Here is a 19,130-nt window from a genome sequence, read left to right as displayed (position 1 = left end):
GAATTGGCTCTTGGTGGTCTCTCGGATTGAACATTCGGCCACCACACTAGGTGTCCTTCTCCAACCTATTCACATGCATGAATCTGACTATCTCATATGGCAGCTGGGTTTCAAGAGACAGCAAAATCTACAAAGTCACTTGAAGGCTTGACTTGGAGATATCACTTCTACCATATTGCAATATTCACAACAAATCACAAAAATAACCTAGACACAAGGAGTAGGGAAATTAACTCTCCCTTTTAATGAAAGAAACAGCAGATCATATTGTAAAACAATGTGTATATGCAAGGTTTTAGTCATTGCTGGCCATATTCCTAACAAGCTACTCTAGTAGACTGAGTATTTTGGCAGCTTTCAGGGTAATTACAGATTGGGAAAAATTGTGAAAATCCGATTTGTGGGCAGAAAAGGGAGACAGGTTAATACATGGAAGAAAGGAAATATTCCCAGAGTGGGGACTGCTGTGTTGTATGGAAAGTTGACTTTTAGGTCTTTAAGGTATCACCACACTGATTTCCACAGAGATTGTACTAGTTTACAATCCCTCCAACCGTGTAGAAGTGTTCCCTTTTCCCCACATCCTCTCCAGCATCTGTTGTTTTAGTGATCTGTTTTAGTGATCTATTGAGTTAGTGATTATGGCCATCCTGACTGGAGTTAGGTAGTATTTCAGTGTGGTTTTAGTTTGCATTTCTTTGATGATTACTGAGACTGAGCATTTTTTCATGTGTCTGTTTTCTTTTGAGAAGTGCCTCTTCATATCTTTTGCCCTCTTTTTAACAGGGTGTTTGGCCAAGATGCATATATAATGAATGCCATACTATAAATAGGAGATTTAATTTCACCATTGGGAAGAGCAGATTTCTTTTCTCTTGTCGCCAGTAAACTGTGTGCTTTCCCTACTTTGTAGGGGTCAGGAAGAAGGAGCCTTCAATTTGGAAAGGCAATCAGTTTTTTTATCTGCTGGCCAGAAAATGGAGAAGGAGCACTCTTGCCCTGAAAAGCCCTTGTACCTGAGCAGTGGGAGATACAGAAGTCTTGAGAGTTGGATGCAGAGTGGGGAAAGTATGTCAGCATGAACACGGTGGAGTTCCAGAAACTCAGTCATAGTTCACAAACATCTTTCTCAATACAGAGCATGCACACAAAATGACAGAGATTTTCCTGTAGGGGAGAGATTTTAGCATTATAATGACATGTTAATAAGCTAAAGTTAACTGGGGTCACAGGCACTGACCCTGTGCTGGCCTGTTCCTGTCTAAACCGGGTTTCAGAGGGTCTGGAATTCCTTTGCTCTCTGATGGAGTAGGGGACACTGGACCATTCAAGCAGCAGCATCTATAGAGAAGGATGATTTGATACGTTTGCTTAAGAGAGAAGAAAGAAGGAGGAAGGGGATGGAGAGAAAAGGAAGAATGAAAAGAAGAAAGAAGAAAATTGTAAAGTTTCTACACTATCTGAGCAGGGCTGTCTGGTAATACTCTAATTTCACTGCCTTCAAGTCAGAACCCCAAAGAGGCTTGACAAGTCTCTTAAAGGACCACTGACCACTTCATTTAGAAAGACAGAATCTTCAGTATTAGGATGAGGCAATAATCAATCAAAGCCTAGAATGGAATCAGCAAGGCTACCAGGTCTCCAAGGCACCCAGCAAGAATGGGCTAAAAACCAGGGATAGGGACTGTTAAAATGGCGGCCATCTCTGAGGGTGCTGTTCAACGTGATGGGGAGCGCAGAAGCAAAGAAAGTTTTTTAACAGGAAAATATACAGTGACTTTAAGTAAAATTAGAGTAGTTCCTTTTCAGCCCAGAAGAGATGTATAAAAGGCAAGTAGATACATGGAGCAAAATACCCAATAAGACTTTGGAGATATTATTTAAAGAGTCATTTACATTATGCTCAAATCTCCACACAAATTGCATCTAGAAAAAAATGTTTATCAAAATGCTATTATGCTAATTATAAAATGATATAATGCAACATTCTGAGCAGGCAAACGTTTTCTCAATATTACATTTTCTGAGAAATATGGATTGCATTCTTTCAATTTCTATACTGATTATCAGCTGTGTTTTTAAAACTGTTTCTGTGTTAGTTACTAAATAACTCCCCTAAATAATCTCATTTCAATAAAGAAATTCAACATTTTCATTAACTACTATTTCACCACAGAGGAAAACCCCCGCACACACGTACACCTCTACATTTGAAACTGCCCCAGTTTTCCCATAGAACTGATATGTGTGGGGTTTTGTTAATAAACAGAAATTAACCCTCCCCATCTTTTTTTTTAATTGGAGTCTCATTCCATTGCCCAGGTTGGAGTGCCAGTGGCATGCACATGGCCACCACAGCCTCGACCTGCTGGGCTCCAGTGATCCTTCCGCCTCAGCCTCCCAAGTAGCTGGAACCACGCACCATTAATTTTTTGATTTATTGTAGAGACAAGGTCTCGTCAAGTTGCCCGGGCAGCTCTCAAACCTGTGGGCTCAGGCCATCCAATAGCCTCAGCCTCCCAAAGTGCTGGGATTACGGGCTGAGCCACTGAGCCCTGCCAACCCTCCCTATATTAAAAGGTAAAACATATTTGCCTTATCTGAGTTCCTTTCTCAGGAAACTAATTCTCAGACAAGGGCTAAAATTTACCCTAGGGCTGAATCCAGACCATGAGACACCAAGACTCCTCTCTCATGATTTCTTTCTTACCCTTCCTTAATTCCCGTCTTCCCCCACAAGTTACATTCCTTCCCCACTGCCTAAGCCTCCGATTTCAATTGGTCAGAGAGACAGATTTGAGGCAATCTCCCATTCTCATTGCCTGATAGCACCTAATTAAAAAGTATTCTTACATAGTCATTATCTCAGCAACTGCCTTTCTGTGCAATGTGCAACAGGACCTGGACCGAATCCCTGGCATTTCAGTAATATGTTCACACATGCACACATACACATACATGGGAAAGAACATAATGGAAGTTATCTAAGTCACTGACTAGATAATGGTTTGCTTTTTTTGATATCATCAACATCTTTAACGAAGCCAAGATATAAATATACTTGTAGCTATCAGAGACAGTTCAAAAAGTTTGAAGGAATTTGGAGCTATGCCATGTAAAAAGTCCTGTAAATATTCCAAGAATACCTTATTCAATCCAGATGTACAGATTTTGACCTGGCCTCTTCAACCAAGATGTCAGAAGTTCAGGCTTGCTATGTTAGATACTGCTGTATCTAGAAAGTAGCACACATGTAGTGATTGCACAATGGCGACAGTGCAGTGACTTTTATCTGTAAAACGTCAGTCTGTATAAAAACAACATTCAGTTGCCAATACTTTAGCATTTATCTTTCTTAATGTAAAATCAATATTTCAATGTAAACTAATTACTCTGGGCATGAACAAACAACAACATCTTGTCTTTTCAAGTGACTTGGAAATAAAAGGTTGTTCAAGAACAACTCTGCTATGAGTAAATGCTAATTGGCCGGATGGCAATTTATTAAATTGTTACAAGAAATGGGTGATTTAATTGATAAAATAATTTTATATTCTGCTGCTCCATTTCAAGAAGCATCCTTACATTTAGTTACTGTAATTAGTGAATAGAGAATATTAGAGGTGCATCTAACTCTGAAAAATGAAGGTGAGGGAATAAGAATACGCATACTTCCTTAAGACAGGAGAAGGTAGTATATCCATCATCGATGATGGAATTATTTTGATTCAAGTGGAATGGATCAAAATAAAAGAAAGACACTGATTGTTTTCTGCTGGACTTTTCTTTTATGAGAATTTGCCCCAACCCCCTATCCACCCCACCCATCCACATACTTGGGCACATTGACAAAAATGGGAAGATTACCAAACATGAAAACCATCCAAATTGAAGAACATCCACTAAAATCTGAATGCAGGCTAGCGCTTATGCACAGCTAAATATTCAAACAACCATATGCAATTTTCTAACTCCATATATACATATATATTCCATGTATGCATTTCTACCTAGGATATGGGAAATGACCTCTATTATCACCTTATTGTTACTTGGAACAAATTACCACCAATGTGGTGGTATATAAATGCAAATTTGTTGTTTTATACTCCCTGTGATTCAAGACAAGTGACAGAAGTTCAAGACAAGTGTCTCCAGGCTAAGATGTCAGCAGGGCTACATTCCTTTCTGGAGGCTCTAAAAGAGAGTCCATGTTCTTGTATTTTCCAGTCGCTGGAGCCTTCCTACACATCTTGGCTGGTGATCCCCGTCTGATGCCTTCGAATCTAGCAATGTTGCAGAACCTGGAAAGGCTCTCCACTTTTAAGGGCATGCGATTAGAAAATGCAGGGTTATCTCCCATCTCAATGTCCTTAATCTTAAAAGCATCAGCAGAGTTCCTTTTGCCATGTCAGATAAAATATTTACAGGTTCCCGAAATTAGGGTGTGAACATTTTTTCTTATGAGTGGGGGAGTCATGTTTCTGCCTACAAAAAATATTTCCTTCCCACCTCCAATCTAAATTTCTTGAATCGATTTTTTGTTGCTTATAAATCAGGACCGTTCAGGAGACTTTCTACATACTCACAAACTGTCTTTCACTCTAAGGTGAGTACATGGCAAAGGAAAAAGGACACTTTAAAACATGACCCTGAGAAACCTACTTATCTGATGGAGAAGAAAATGCTTCTGGTAGTCTTCTAAATCTTAAACTAATGTTGCTTAAGAACATAACACAGATTACATATAGAAATAGAGGTGAATGTGACACTCTGGGAAATGTCCTGAAACGTCTAACCGTTGCTAAAAAAAAAAAAAAAACGAGAGAAAGAAAAGAAGAATATAGAGATAACTTCTTACACTGGCTGTTATGAGAAAGCAGATACTTAACTGTTGACTTAAATTAAATTACTAATGTGGGGTATAAGTCAAGTCTCAAAATATAAAAGTTTTATAAAAGATATTTATTTTAGTTACATTTGCAATGAAAATTGTTTTAGGTGTTCAGTAGTTAATATGCCCAAATTTTTAAAATATTAATTTACATCTGTATGTGCTTGTCAGTTTCTTTCAAGTAACCCTTGCTTGTGAAACTATTTTTGAGAACTATACTTCTCAGAGAGACTGTTTGGCACAATTTACCAAACCATTTCATTTTCTTGGGCATAGAGCTAAGCTGTATTTTTGAGCCATCTTATATCTTGGTGGACTCATGTCTTTAATTCTGAATATGAGAAGGCAAACAAAATACATTACTTCTTGTCTGAATTATATTTAGTATGTGAAAGTGACTTTTCCATTTTTTCCCCAGCTTTCATGACAAGTTGGGGATTTATTTGTTCAAAATAGGACAGCTTCAAAAGGGAGAAAGGCTTAAACTGCTGCTTAAAAACTTGAATTTGACTTTAAGTGAAGGAATATTAAAAACTTGTATTGTTAAACTATTTGATTTTTCAGCAATAAAGAGTACAGGAATATGCTGATTAATAATAGCAAATATATCTAGCACTTGTCATTTCATATGCTTTCTACTTGTTTACCTTTATTTCCTGTTTTGTGCATGGCAGTGTGTTAAACAGAATGTCCCATATTAGAAACTGACCTTCAGCAGAAATTATGCATTTTGGTAAGTACCTAATAAAACTCTGCCCTAGCACTTTGGCACATATGTCATTAAGTAAGATATTTATTGTGGGAGCCTCAAATAATTTCAAAAAAAGTGATTTACTAATTCCTCTGGTATAAGTATTGGAGTGATACAATTATCATATCCATTTCATAGAACGTTATACAGAAGCACAGAGAAGTTAAAAGTTTAGTCTAAAAATGAAGATCGAAGAGAACCCACGTCCCTGTTTTTGATCCTTACACACTTTCTATTTGTCAGCTTGTATTTGTTCTTTCTCTGGGTTATATTTGACATCTGGGAAATGAGAGAAAATCATCTCTCCTGGGAGTAAAATGACATTGATAAACTTGGCAGAGGTTTGACTGCCATTTCTTTAATTTGAAAGACTTTTCTGGCACAGACTATGAAGTAGCTATCAATGAAAAAAAAACTTAAAAGAATATTTCTTCAAGGTAAAAAATTGTTTTATATTAAAAAATAAGAATCACAGGAAAAATGAGACCATCAAAATTACTCAGAGAAAAGGAAGGTTTTCTTTTTTTATATATAAACAAATATGAATCGTCTCTGAAGGTACAATTAACTGAGATGGAAAAGGGAACACTGAACAGAACTAAAGGTAGGTCAGCTCATTTGGGGTTCTTGGCTGTACCAGCTCTGACAGCTGGCTGCATATTTCTGTATATATAGAGAAGATATACAGGTTCTAGTGATTTATTGGTCTTCTTTCCCTTATGCTTGTTATATAAAAACATAGAAAAGAAAACTCATGGTTTTTCATTCTTGCTTAGGAAAAACCTACATTGGGGACTTGAGTGTAATTATGAAATGGAGTTAGCTGTGCCCAAGTGCACAAAACACACTGCTAATTACTTTCAAACGCAGAAGAACTATGATTGATGCAAAAAATTTGTAGTACTTTCTGGCCCTACAAGTACGTTATGTAAATTTTACTTTATAGTTATCTATCAATTAATTTTTAATATTTTAATAATTAAATACATACTTTCTCCTCACCACATACCCATAAACAAACAGATTTACACCCTTTCTTTTTAATATAATACAAAATCCTTTTTAAATTTTTCAAGTAACTGGGCACGTGACTCTCGCCTGTAATCCCAACACTTTGGGAGGCGGAGGAGAGAGGATTGCCTGAGCCCACGGGTTTGAGAACAGCCTGGGCAACTTGGCAAGACCTCGTCTCTACAATAAATCAAAAATTGGGCTTGGTGGTGCACGCCTATAGATCCTGCTACTTGGAAAGCTGAAGATGAAACATCGCCTGGGCCCAGCAGATCAAGGCTGCGGTGGCCATGAGTGTGCCACTGCACTCCAGGCTGGGTGACAGAATGAGACTCCGAATCAAAAAATAAACATACATAAATTTTAAAAGTAATACAATTCTAGAAGAGTCAAAAGAACCCTCTTTCAGGCATAAGCAAAGTCCTCCGTGCTTGATTCAGGAGACACATTTGTCCCATCTCAAGGATGACCCATTATGTGCAATTCTGTCTGTTCGAGAAAGCATGCTGGATTTTATCCTCCACTCTGGCAAACTGAATCCTGTATCCTAAATATATTGGGAATCTTTTTTTTTCTCTGAACCTTGGCTTATAAATTTTGAGTATTCCGCACTGGCCTGCTAGCCTATTCTCAAGTCCTTCTTCTTCGAAGAATCTTTTCCATCCACTTCTGCTCAGCAGCGCCCCTTCGTTTTCTCCAGTCAAATCAGTCTTCACAAAGCCTGTTCATGTGACACTGCTACTTCTTCAATCCTCTCTCTACCTCAAATTCTGCAAATGGGTTTCTAGTCCTACCACCATATCATAAATTTATAATATCAATGAATTTATTTGCTAATTCCAAAACAAAAATTGGCCCATATATAACTTAAACTTAGCCAGAAGCGAGACTGCTCTCCTCATTCTCACTCATTGTTCTTTCTCCTTACATGGTTTCCAATAAATTGCATTTTTGTCTGTTCTTATTTGCCTTATTTACATAGCTCTTATTCCCCAACCAGTATATCCAAAGAAGCTGCAAAATAGTCATCTCTTCACATTTACTTATTTTTCCTGAAAGTAATGTAAAAACTATAGATTGATGACTATTCAATTTATACATTCAAGTATACACTCACACACACACACTTTTATTAGTTCTTAAACCATCGTTGTTGCCTACACAAATCAAACTCAGCATGTTTACATTGAATTCGTATTTAAAAGGCATCTATAAGAGACAAATACCTGTTAAGTAAAACAAAAAGTTTGCATACTGACGTATTTAAAAGTGTGAATTTCATAGTCAAACTAGATTAAATTCTAACTTTGCCACTAACGAGTATAATCCCATAATACCTGCTTCATGCTGTTGTGATTTTTATGAAGATTAAACAAAATAATGAACTTACACTGGGCAGCATACAGAAAATGCAGAAGTATGTTGTCAATAGAGTTTTAGACAAATTATGTCCTGTTTCATTTTCCCCTGGATATCTTTGAAATCTATCCCATTTTATCACTCCAACATTGCTTTTGTCCAAGCCCTTATAATTTCTCACTGTTATTGCTGAAATCGCCTTCTCATAGGTTCCTAACCTTTCTAATTCAAATTAGAAAATATCAAAATATTCATTAAAATGTTCTTCTAAAAAACTCAAACTCGTCGTAATATTTCTGCATTTAAAATCATTCGTGATTCTGCATATCTTCACTGAATCCTTTTGAACTGCTGAGTAAATGCGCCAAGAACTTTATCAGTGACTTGAGGCTTGCCACATTCATTTCAGAATCGCTGATGCTCACTGTCATGTTTCAGTCTTTTGACATGAAGTTCTTTCCATCCTGCCTCAAGTTTATCTTGGTTTACATAACACTTTTTTTTCTTTCCCAATTTAGACAAGGCAAGGGATCAGGCTTTCCCCAATCCTCAGACTAATTTTTTTGTCCCATTTTCTGTATTTCCAAAGTATTCTGAGCATTTCTCTATTGTAATCTATAATAGTCTGGAACATCACAGGGTAATAAGAGTTATGACAGTGTAAGTAAAGTGATATAGAACCCAAGAGTCATCAACTGTAATCTAAAATTTTTAAGGGTAAGAATGATACTTTAGACTTTCTTATATTCGTTGTGGCATGTAACTAGCAATAATTTATTAATCTTTGTGGCTGGCTGCTTTAATATCATTCATTATCTTCTTTATGAAAAAAATGAAGTCTAGCAGGTAGCAACGGTGATATGGACTTGTGATGATATCATCCTTAGAAGGTACATTCAAGGCAGGATTCGAGGTGGAAAGGGAAGTCCTTCCATTTCTCTCAAGAATTGTCCTACAGCGTTTGACATTGATTCTCCCCAACCACAAACACTACCACATTGAAGATACTTTTTTTAGAGTTGCAGAATAGAATGCTGCCTTGATGAACTAAAGAAATAGGTCAACGAGAATATTCATAAACTCAAATACCATATACATTTTATTAGACTCTTCATAAAACTTGTTCTGATATCCTACCAAATTGACATGTCAGTTTTTAATTCAGGACTTAGAAAGACTTAAGTGGTATTGAAGAAAAAAATCCAAGATATTATTCAAAAGTTGTCATAAATTTTAAAAGTAGGTTCACCCTTAACAAATTACTTGTCAGAGATATCCCAAACCTTATCTATATATGCCAGAAAAATATAGTTGAAGGAGAACAAATAAGAGAAAACTATATAGGGCTGTTTTAGCAGTAGTATCACACAGGATATGCTTGGAGAAACAAGAGATTTCCCCAAAACTAATTTAAAATTGTCAAGTGGCCTTTGTTCTGTAAAGAAACCAATTCCCTTATCATTGTCCAAAGGTCCCGGATATTGCATTAGTATGGCCCCAAATTTGACACTTTTCCTGCCCTCACTCTAGAAAATAAAATTATTTTGAAGGACATTTTAAGAAAACATTCCCTATGTGTTACATTCATTTAAACTTCCAAAATATTCAAGATCCAAAAAGACTATAAAAGTTGTTTTGTCCGGTGTAAATATTCAAAATATGCTTAAACTCAGTTGTCAGCAAACTACAACCTACAGGCCAAACATGGTCCATCACTTGATTTTATAAATAAATTCTACTGGATAAAAGTCATGGCCATTTCTTTGTATTGTCTATGGCTGCTTTTGTACTATGAATGAAGAGTTGAGTGGTTGCTCCCAGAGATGATCATGACCCCTTATGACTTGAAAGATATTTCAGTCCTAATCATATCTTGGCACTTACCAGGAACAAATGTGCTGGCCCCTCCTAAAATTCTTATAATAATTTATACCTAATCAAATTATGAAAAAAGTCTTTCCAAATCACAACATTCAACTAATATTGATGTACAATTTAAAGTGGATACCCAAATTATGTATATATGTACACATACGTATATATAGTATTTTAAAAACCTGACCACATCCAACAATTTTTCTTACAAAATAAGAAACCTTTAGGATCCTTTGTACAACACACACACAAAAAGAAGCCACATGAAATATTCATGGACTGATCTCCTTTGGAATAGGTGATATATCAGGTTGCCTTAGCTTGTGAAATTAAGATGTTCATATTTATTTGGCGCATGAAAGAAAAGTATTAGATCATTTCACCCAAGAGTATTTTTTTTCTTCAAAAATGGATAGGGAATAGGTTAACATAGGAGACTAGGAAAAAAGAAAATGAAGTTGGAGAGAGTATCAGACTCATATGGAGTAACAGAGACTAAAACTGAATGGTAACTGTACTCTTAAGCCTGTAAAACTTTAAATAATGGATATTGTGTGTCATAATAGGTTTCAATAATATCAGAGAAGAAAGAACCATGATCCTCAAGAGATAAAACCCAGAGAGATAAGGCCAGCAATTTTTCTGTAGCTTACTGCCTGTCTAGAGTTTTTCGATTATTCCATGGAAGAACAAACTCAGGCGGGGCTCAGCAGTTTCCGTGAGTTGTGAAATGGGACTGAGGATTTGTGGAGACTAAGGCAACTAGAGTCATGATAGAGGAACGGAGGAGAGAGCTATGCAGGAGAGAACTCTTGAGAAATTCAGAAATTCTCTGAGTATTTAGCTGAATAGTGATTCATTCGTATTTCTGAGGCAACTAGCCAAGACAGATGGAAAGAAACTCCCAAGAAAATGACAGAAAAAAACTCCTTGGACTCATAAAAGGCAGCAATGATTCCTGTTCTCACTAGCCAGAGCAGAATACTCATAATTTCTTAATATGGAGTAAAATATTCAGAAGGGTTCAGTCTGGTAGTAGAGAAAAATTAGACCTAGACTGAAAGTTACTCTGGTACCATCTAAAAGTGCTTAATAGCAAAAATATAAAGAATCAGAATATTTTCAAATAATTCGAATGTATCCCAGAACAAAGCTTAAAAAATATTTGCACAAGTACAGTAATACCTGAATTTCAGCAAAGTAAAATATAAAAAATAAAAAGGCATTAGAAAAAACAAGAATATCAAGCCATAAGAAGAAAACTAATCATTTGAAAATGCCCAGAAAATAACCGTAAGAAAATTAGTCAGCACAGACACTAAGCAGTAATTAAAACACTTTTCCATGTAAAACATTAAGAAGAATGGTGGTATCTGTTAAATAGAGGCATAGAACATATGCATAAAGGCTCAAATCAAACCTTCAGTAATGAAATTTATAATTTCCGAGATGAAAAGTACTGTCAGTGAAACTAATGCTGATTAGATATTGCAGAAGAAAATGCTAATGAACCTGAAGACACTGAAATAGAAACTCTCCAAAATAAAACACCGGGAGAAAAAGACTGATAAATAAGAGTAGCAGAAAGAGAAAAAGACTGATAAATAACAGCATCAGAAGCCAGGATGGTGTAGAAAATATTTAAATACATAGTGCTAAGACATTTCTCAAATTTCATAGAATGTTTAAACTTACAGACCCCAAAAGATAAATAAAATGCAAGCCCAATAAAAATGAAGAAAAGTAAATAAAGTAACGTATTAATTCAATATCTTAAAATGAGTGATTTAGAGATAATCATAAAAGAAGCCCAAGTAACAAAGACAGATTACATATAGAGAAGTTGTATTAAGAAATACTATAGGCCAGGTGTGATGGCTCAAGCCTGTCATCCCAGCACTTTGGGAGGCCGAGGAAACAGGATTGCCTGAGTTCAGGGGTTTGGGACCAGGCTGGCCAACTTGGTGAGACCTCGACTCTACAATAAATCGAAAAATACGCTGGGTATGGGGGCACACGCCTGTAGTTCCAGCTACTTGGAAGGCTGAGGTGGAAGGATGACCTGAGCCCAGAAGTTCAAGGCTGCAGTAGCCATGAGTGTGCCACTGCACTCCAGTCTGGGCAACAGACTGAGACCCCCAACTCCAAAAAAAAAAAAAAAAAGGAAGAAATACAATAGGTTTCTGATTAGAAGAAAGCACTGAAAAATATGTTTACCTGAGGGTATTTATCAAGCAAGAACACAGAAGGAAAATATAAAAGGCAAAGAAAAAGAATGCCTAGACACAAAAAAGCAGAAAGTATTCATCTTTGGACATACTGCATTAAAAAATGATAAAGCATGTAAGAAGAAAGAAAATGACATCAAATCGAAATCTGGAGCTACATAAAGAAATGAAGACTATCACAAATTGTAAACGTGTGTGTAATGTAAAGACCTCCTCCATATTATTTAAATTTATTTAAATGATAATGATTTAAAGAAAAAAGACAATGTACTAAATGACTTATTACAGATATAGAGGTACAAAAACTGAAGCCAGGCGCAGTGGTTCATGCACATAATCCCAGCACTTTGGGAGGCAGAGGCAAGAGGATAGCCTACAACCATGGATTCGAAATCAGCCTGGGAAACATAGCAAGACCCCGTCTCTCCAATATATCAAAAACTTAGCCAGGCATGGTGGCCCATGCCTGTAGTTCCAGCTACTTGGAAGGCTGAGGCAGAAGGATCACCTGAGCCCAGCAGGCCAAGGGTGCGGTGACTGTGAGTGTGCCACTGCCCTCCAACCTGGGCAACATAGTGAGGCTCCAACTCAAAAAAAAAAAAAAAAAGTATAAGTGACTATAATTTATTGTAAGATTCTTATACTATGTACATATTGGTATAATATATGAAGTCAGTCTGTAATAAATTTAAAATACATGACACAGAGCAATCAACAAATTATCACAAAGAAAATTTAGAGATATAAGCTAAGATTTCAAAATAGGAAACCAAACAGAAACACAAATTAGGCAATTTATGCAAAAGAGGTCGGAAAAAGAGGGAAAAGGAAACAAAGAACAGATGGGACAAATGAAAAACAAATAAATAAATCTAAATCCAATAGTTTCAATAATGACATTAAGTGTAAAAAATTGGAATACCCCATTTTAAAAGCAAAGGTTTTGACAACGAATATAAATGCAAGACAAAAATCAAGTCTTTAACCGAAATCAACATTAAATATAAACTCATAGGCAGCTTTCAAATTCTAAAAATGGAAGAGTGTTTGCTATGGTGTTACTGAGTTAAACCCTAGGATGGCTTTATTAATATCAGACAAAGTAAATTTTAGAGCAAATAGTATTACCAACGAATAAGAGTAGAGATATTTACATATCAATATAGGTGACATTTTATCAAGAGGGTATATAAATTCAAATAATAATGCAACTTCAAAATAAATGAAGCAGAATTGATATATTTGCAAAAAGAAGAAGACAATTCCACAAGTATATTCAAAGATTTTAAGAACTTTTCTCAATAATTAGTAGAACAAATAGAACAAAATCAGTGGGGCATAAAAGACTTGAACGACAGTCTTAACCAAATTCATGCAACTAATTTTTATTGAACACGCCACCCAAACCCAACAATAGCCAAAAATGAGTCTCAATAAATACAAAAAAGATTAAAATTATACAAATTCTGTTTTGCCACAACAAAATTAAATTTTAAAAATAAATATAGAAAAACATCCGGAAAATCTTCAAATATAGGAAAACATAGTAACACATTAGTAAGTAACATATATTTGAAGAAAAATTTAAAGAAAAACTAATAAAAGATTTTAAAGAATGACCTTAATTTCCACCTTGACAAATTAAATGAAGAAACAAATAAAAAGAACATAAGCAGAAAAAAAAGGTCAATGTAGAAATTAAAGAATGAGAAAACACACAAAAATGGAAAAGTTAATAATACCAATAGTTAATTTCTTCGCAAGATAAACTAAATTGATAATCTAGAAAAAGAGATGACATAAATTAGAATATTAGGAATGAGACAGGTAACATCACTACGGAATCTTTAAATTTAATTTTTAATTAAAATAAATTATTAATTTTAAAACATGGTAATAGTTATGCAAATAGATTTTACAACCAAGATAGATTTCTTGAAAAACGCAAAACACCAAAGTTCATTCTAGAAGACATAGATATTGTTGAATAACACTGAATAAGCTGAATTCTTTTTTAAAAAACAGATGAGCAAACTTCCAGGCCTAGATGGTTTCACTGAAGAATTCTACCAAACATTCAAGGGAGAAACACTAATAAATTTGCTTAACAACACCTTGAATCTTAAAGATAAGTTAATCATGTCCAACTCATTCTTTGACACTAGCATTACTCTTATACCAAGAACAGAAAGACATTACAAGAGTGGAAAACTATAGACAAACATACCACATTACCATGAGCATACAGGTACATCCATAGCAAAATAATACCAAATTGAATCCAACAACGCATCCGAAGTTCTATTTCTCTTAGAAATAGAAGGTTGAATCTACCTTCCAACACTGCTCAATGCATTTCACCATATTGGCTAACTTTTTTTTTTTAAAGCATGAGATCAACTCAATGGATGCAAGAAAGACATTTGGTAGAATTTAACATCCCTTTTTTTTTCTTCCGGGTGTACTGGAGTTTATTGGAGGCCAGGAGGCCCCAGAAGAAGGTGTTGGGCCTCCTGTTGTGAAGCCTGGCTTTTGCTGGCCACGCAGGACGTGATGCGGTAGCGGGAACTTGATCTTGGAGTCGTGGCCCCATTTGACCACCGACAGGCGACACTGGCTGCAATCTCCTCCACCTTCATGACTTGGATGGAGTGGGCACAGGCACTGTCGGGTGCCCATGTCTCGGTGGCACCGGCAGACCGTGCCCAAGGAGGCCAGGTTGCGGTGGGTGCGGTACAGGTTGTGGGTGCTACTGCACGAGTCCTAGCGCAACCAGATGCGGGAGGATTCTTCACGCGCAGGGGACTTCTTGAACACCTTCCCACAGTAGACGATCTCCCCCCAGGACGTCTTCATCTTCTTCAGCTGGGACACAAAACACCAGAAGCAGGACTTGGCAACCACACGGTTGAGGGCATGTGGCACATGGGGGTGGGCAGGCAGCGCTTCACCCCCTTGTGCTCCCGCAGTGTGCCGGGGGCCTTCTTGGCACCATCTCTGCGCTCACCGCCACGTGGAAAAGGAAGCTTTTAACACCCAGTTTCTAGCATTTCAGAAACTGGGCCTGGAAAGGGAATCCCATTAACTTCCTAAAAGTTCGTTTGCCAAAAAAACTGCAACAAGCATCCTATTTGACAGTGAAATATTGAAGGCATTTTCCCTGAAATCAGATGCAAGATAATTATGTCTGTATTCCTTCAACACTGCCTTGGAGGTGTGATTTATTTCAAGGGGGCAAGTAAAATAAAGAAAAAGAAACTCAGAAAGTAAGAAGTAAAAATGTTATTCACAGGTAACACGATCATCTGTGTAGAAAGTGCAATCGATTTTACAAAAATTCTACAGAAATAACCAAAGTTTATTAAGTTCCAGGATACAAAACCAATATATAACCATCGACTATTTTTCTATATCCTAAAAGCGAGCAATTAAAAATTGAAATCAAACATAACATCAGATAAAATGGCATCAAAGCCCAGATTAATATATAGATTCAATGAAATCCCAACTTCAATCTCGGCAGGTTTATTTTTTGTATAAATTGACCAGATGATTATTAAATTCATATATTTTGTGTGTGTGTGTGTGTGTGTGTGTGTGTGTGTGTGTGTGTGTGTAAGGACCTAGAATACTCAAATCAACTTGGTAAAAGAACAAAGTTGAAAGACTTATGCCAGTTGACTTCATGCTATATTATACAGATCCACAATCAAGATAATTTGGCATTGGTATCGAAATAGGTAAATGTATCAATAGAAAAAAATATAAAGTTTAGAGGTATAGCACCCCCTCCCCATTTTTGTTAATTTTTACATGGTATAAAGAAATTTGCTGGAAAAAAGAATATTTTTTATTCAAAAAAAAAGGCCAAAACAATTGTATGTCCATATAAAATAGATGAATATAATGTGCAACCCACAACATATGCTAAATACAAAACATAAATCAAAATGGATTGCAGGATTAATATAAAAACTAAATATAAATGTTGTAGAAAAAATCGTAGAAAGTCTTTGTGATGTTGAGTGGGACAGAGATTTCTTAGACAAAATAATAAAATATTATCTATAAAGAAAGTAATATCAGTAAGTTTTAATTTATCAAATGCAACGTTTTTAGTTTTAGAAAGGCACTATTAAGAGAATGACAATACTAGTACAGACTTAGATAAAAATAGTTGCAAATTGCATATGCCATAAAAGACTTAATAAAAAACTCAAAATTCAAGAAGAAAGCAAATACATCAAATAAATGAGCAAGTATGAGTGAGCAAAAGACATAAACACACACTTCATCAAAGAGGATATACAGATATCTAATAAGCACATGAAAAGATGTTCAGCATCATTAACCATTAAAGAAACGCAAATCAGAGGCACAATTGGATACCACTAAATATCTATTAAAATGGCAAAACTTTGCAAAAAATGGCAATAACTGGGTCCTGATGAGAATATAAAGCAACTGAGCTTCTCACATATTTCTGATGTAAATATCACATTGTACAACCACACTGAAAATCAGTTTGATATTTTCTTATACACTTACCATGCAACCTAAAAATCATTTGCTTGGGTATTTCTCCTAGAAAAATAAAATATTGCGGGGCACGGTGGCTCACGTCTGTAGTCCCAGTACTTTGGGAGGCTGAGGCAGGAGTATTACTTGAGTCCAGGAGTTTGAAACCAGCCTGATCTCATTTCGACAAAAAAAATCAAAACATAGCCAGACACCTGTAGTCTCAGCTACTTGGGAAGCTGAAGCAGAAGGATCACCTGAGCCCAGGAGGTTGAGGCTACGCTCAATAGTGAGCCATAATGGTGCCATTGCACTCCAGCTTGGGTGGCCGAGTGAGATCCTAACTCATAGGAAAAAAATAACTGTATAAGAATGTTCCATAGCAGCTTTATTTTAATAGGCAAAAACTGAAAAAAAATTAAATAAATAGATAGTGGCACATACAATAAAATATTATTCAGTAATAAAATTTAAAAAAACAATTGATAACATGCAACAATTTTGGATGAATTTTGACAGTATTGTGCTATGTGAAAAAAGCTAATCTCAGAAGGTTACACACTATATTATTTCATTTTTAAAACATTCTTTTTTTTTAAAGATGTAGGGTACAATTCAGGGTTAGGTATATAAATGTTCATTTTGCAGGTACCCTTGGAAACATTCTTAAAATGACAAAATTTTAGTGATGGAGAAAGATCACTCTTTGCCAAGATTTAAGGTTGAGAGGAAAGTGTGTTTACGAAAGGAACTTAAACAAGTTTCTCTGTAGTGACAGAAAAATGCTGCATCCTGACTTTAGTGGTGGCTACCTGTGATATAATTTCACAGTACTATAAACTGAATTTTTATAAAATGAGTGTATTAAAAATGTGACAACTGAATAATGTATGCAGTTTTTAAAATAGTAATGTATCAATATCGATGTCCTGGTTTTAATAAATGTGTGTATTATAGTGATATAAGTTATCCTTAGGGAAAGTTAGCTGAAGTATACGGGGAACTGAATTATTTTTCAGGGCACGTAACACACTCAGCTAAAGCCTTGTTTTAGCATATTACACAATTTATTTTTCTTCCAAACAAGGAGTTTAAGATTTCCCTGAGTTGTTACTACATTTTTGTCATTCATGGTTAAATTTGAACATTCCTGACATTTCTACTCTTTTAAAGTCATATTGATTTAATCTCGGAGGGACATAACCATAGGATTACATAACACCTTTAGACTTTAAAATTCACCATTCTTTATTTACATTGACTCACTACAGCTTAGTAGATTCCCTTGCTGGAAGTCTGGATCTAAGATGTCTTTTGCAGTAATTGATTCCAGACTCAAGTGCCGGATTTATACTTATTATTACCATGAAGCCATTCATGATCATTGTGACTCCTGTAACATGGTGTTTAATTTTGTATGGCATATCATGCTAACCCAAAATAATGAGAAGTGACAGCCTGTTAGCTGAAAGTGATTGCTTTATCTCCCAATAAAGTGAAAAATAACAGTTGTCACTACTGTAACAAATTCGGTGCAGAACCAAGGAGTTCGGGTTAAGCCATGGCTATAGGTCAAAGGTAGAAATTGCTGGGAGAATTGTACTTTGTATATCATGTCTGATTAAATTAATTTGTAGCTGAAATGCCATTTAACCAATAACTGTTTATAATTAATATCAGAAAAATTACAGACATTGCTATTTTTTAATGTTGTTTCTGGACTGTATTAAACAATTTCCTGGTGGTTGAAATGGTGATTATCAAACTAGATATTTGCATTTATATGCAACAGGAATGATGTGCACCTTTAGATGTAGGATAATATCTTTTTAGTAAAGATTAATAACATTAGGCATAAAAAAAAAACCAATGGCTTACACCCAAAGAAATGTGACTTTGCAGTTTAGATGTTAATTATGGCATAAATTAAAATTTATTTAAAGTCGAATACTCTAACACTGGAGAGATACTAGCATCGCTGATCTTGAACATAAATGCTTCGGTGTGGAGTTCCCTTGGGTCCTCAAGCAAAAATAGGACTCTTGACTCTGCTTCCATGCTACTCTTTGAGAACAAGTTAAATTGTTTTGGATCTGTTTAATTTTCTATCTACCATACTTATCTGAGATTTCTTTGAGAAAAAAGACTGTGAACTTGTTTGTTAAATGTACACAACATTTAACACAATCTCTGGGACAAAATGAGCACTGAAAATAAATGAATTCTCTGTAATAAATAAATGAATATCCAGAGCCTGACAAGGGGGAGGAAAAGTGAAAGAATCTGAAAGGTGCAAGTAGAAAGATGACACTAAAATAATCATTCTATAATTAATTGAGGACAGTCAGAAGGGTGCAGGAAGGGTACTTTCTAACTGATAAATGTACTCAGAGTGGTCAAACTGATTATGTCAGTTCACACAATACTTTTGGGTATGGTTATGTTTAGAAACAAGAAAACTAAACACAAATAAGAAGTGAAAATATGGACACAT

At 35.6% G+C, this 19,130-nt stretch overlaps 1 pseudogene; it reads right to left on the bottom strand.

Annotated features, from left to right (window-relative positions):
• Positions 1-4,794: 4,794 nt before the first annotated feature.
• Positions 4,795-18,021, bottom strand: LOC103267734 (annotated as a pseudogene).
• Positions 18,022-19,130: the final 1,109 nt, after the last annotated feature.

This window comes from Carlito syrichta, unplaced genomic scaffold (genome assembly GCF_000164805.1).
Source record: "Carlito syrichta isolate Samal-C Ts95f unplaced genomic scaffold, Tarsius_syrichta-2.0.1 Scaffold308226, whole genome shotgun sequence".
NCBI classification, from domain to species: domain Eukaryota; kingdom Metazoa; phylum Chordata; class Mammalia; order Primates; family Tarsiidae; genus Carlito; species Carlito syrichta.
The sequence above is the reverse complement of the archived record's forward strand: the minus strand, read 5'-3'. Positions and strand labels throughout refer to the sequence as shown.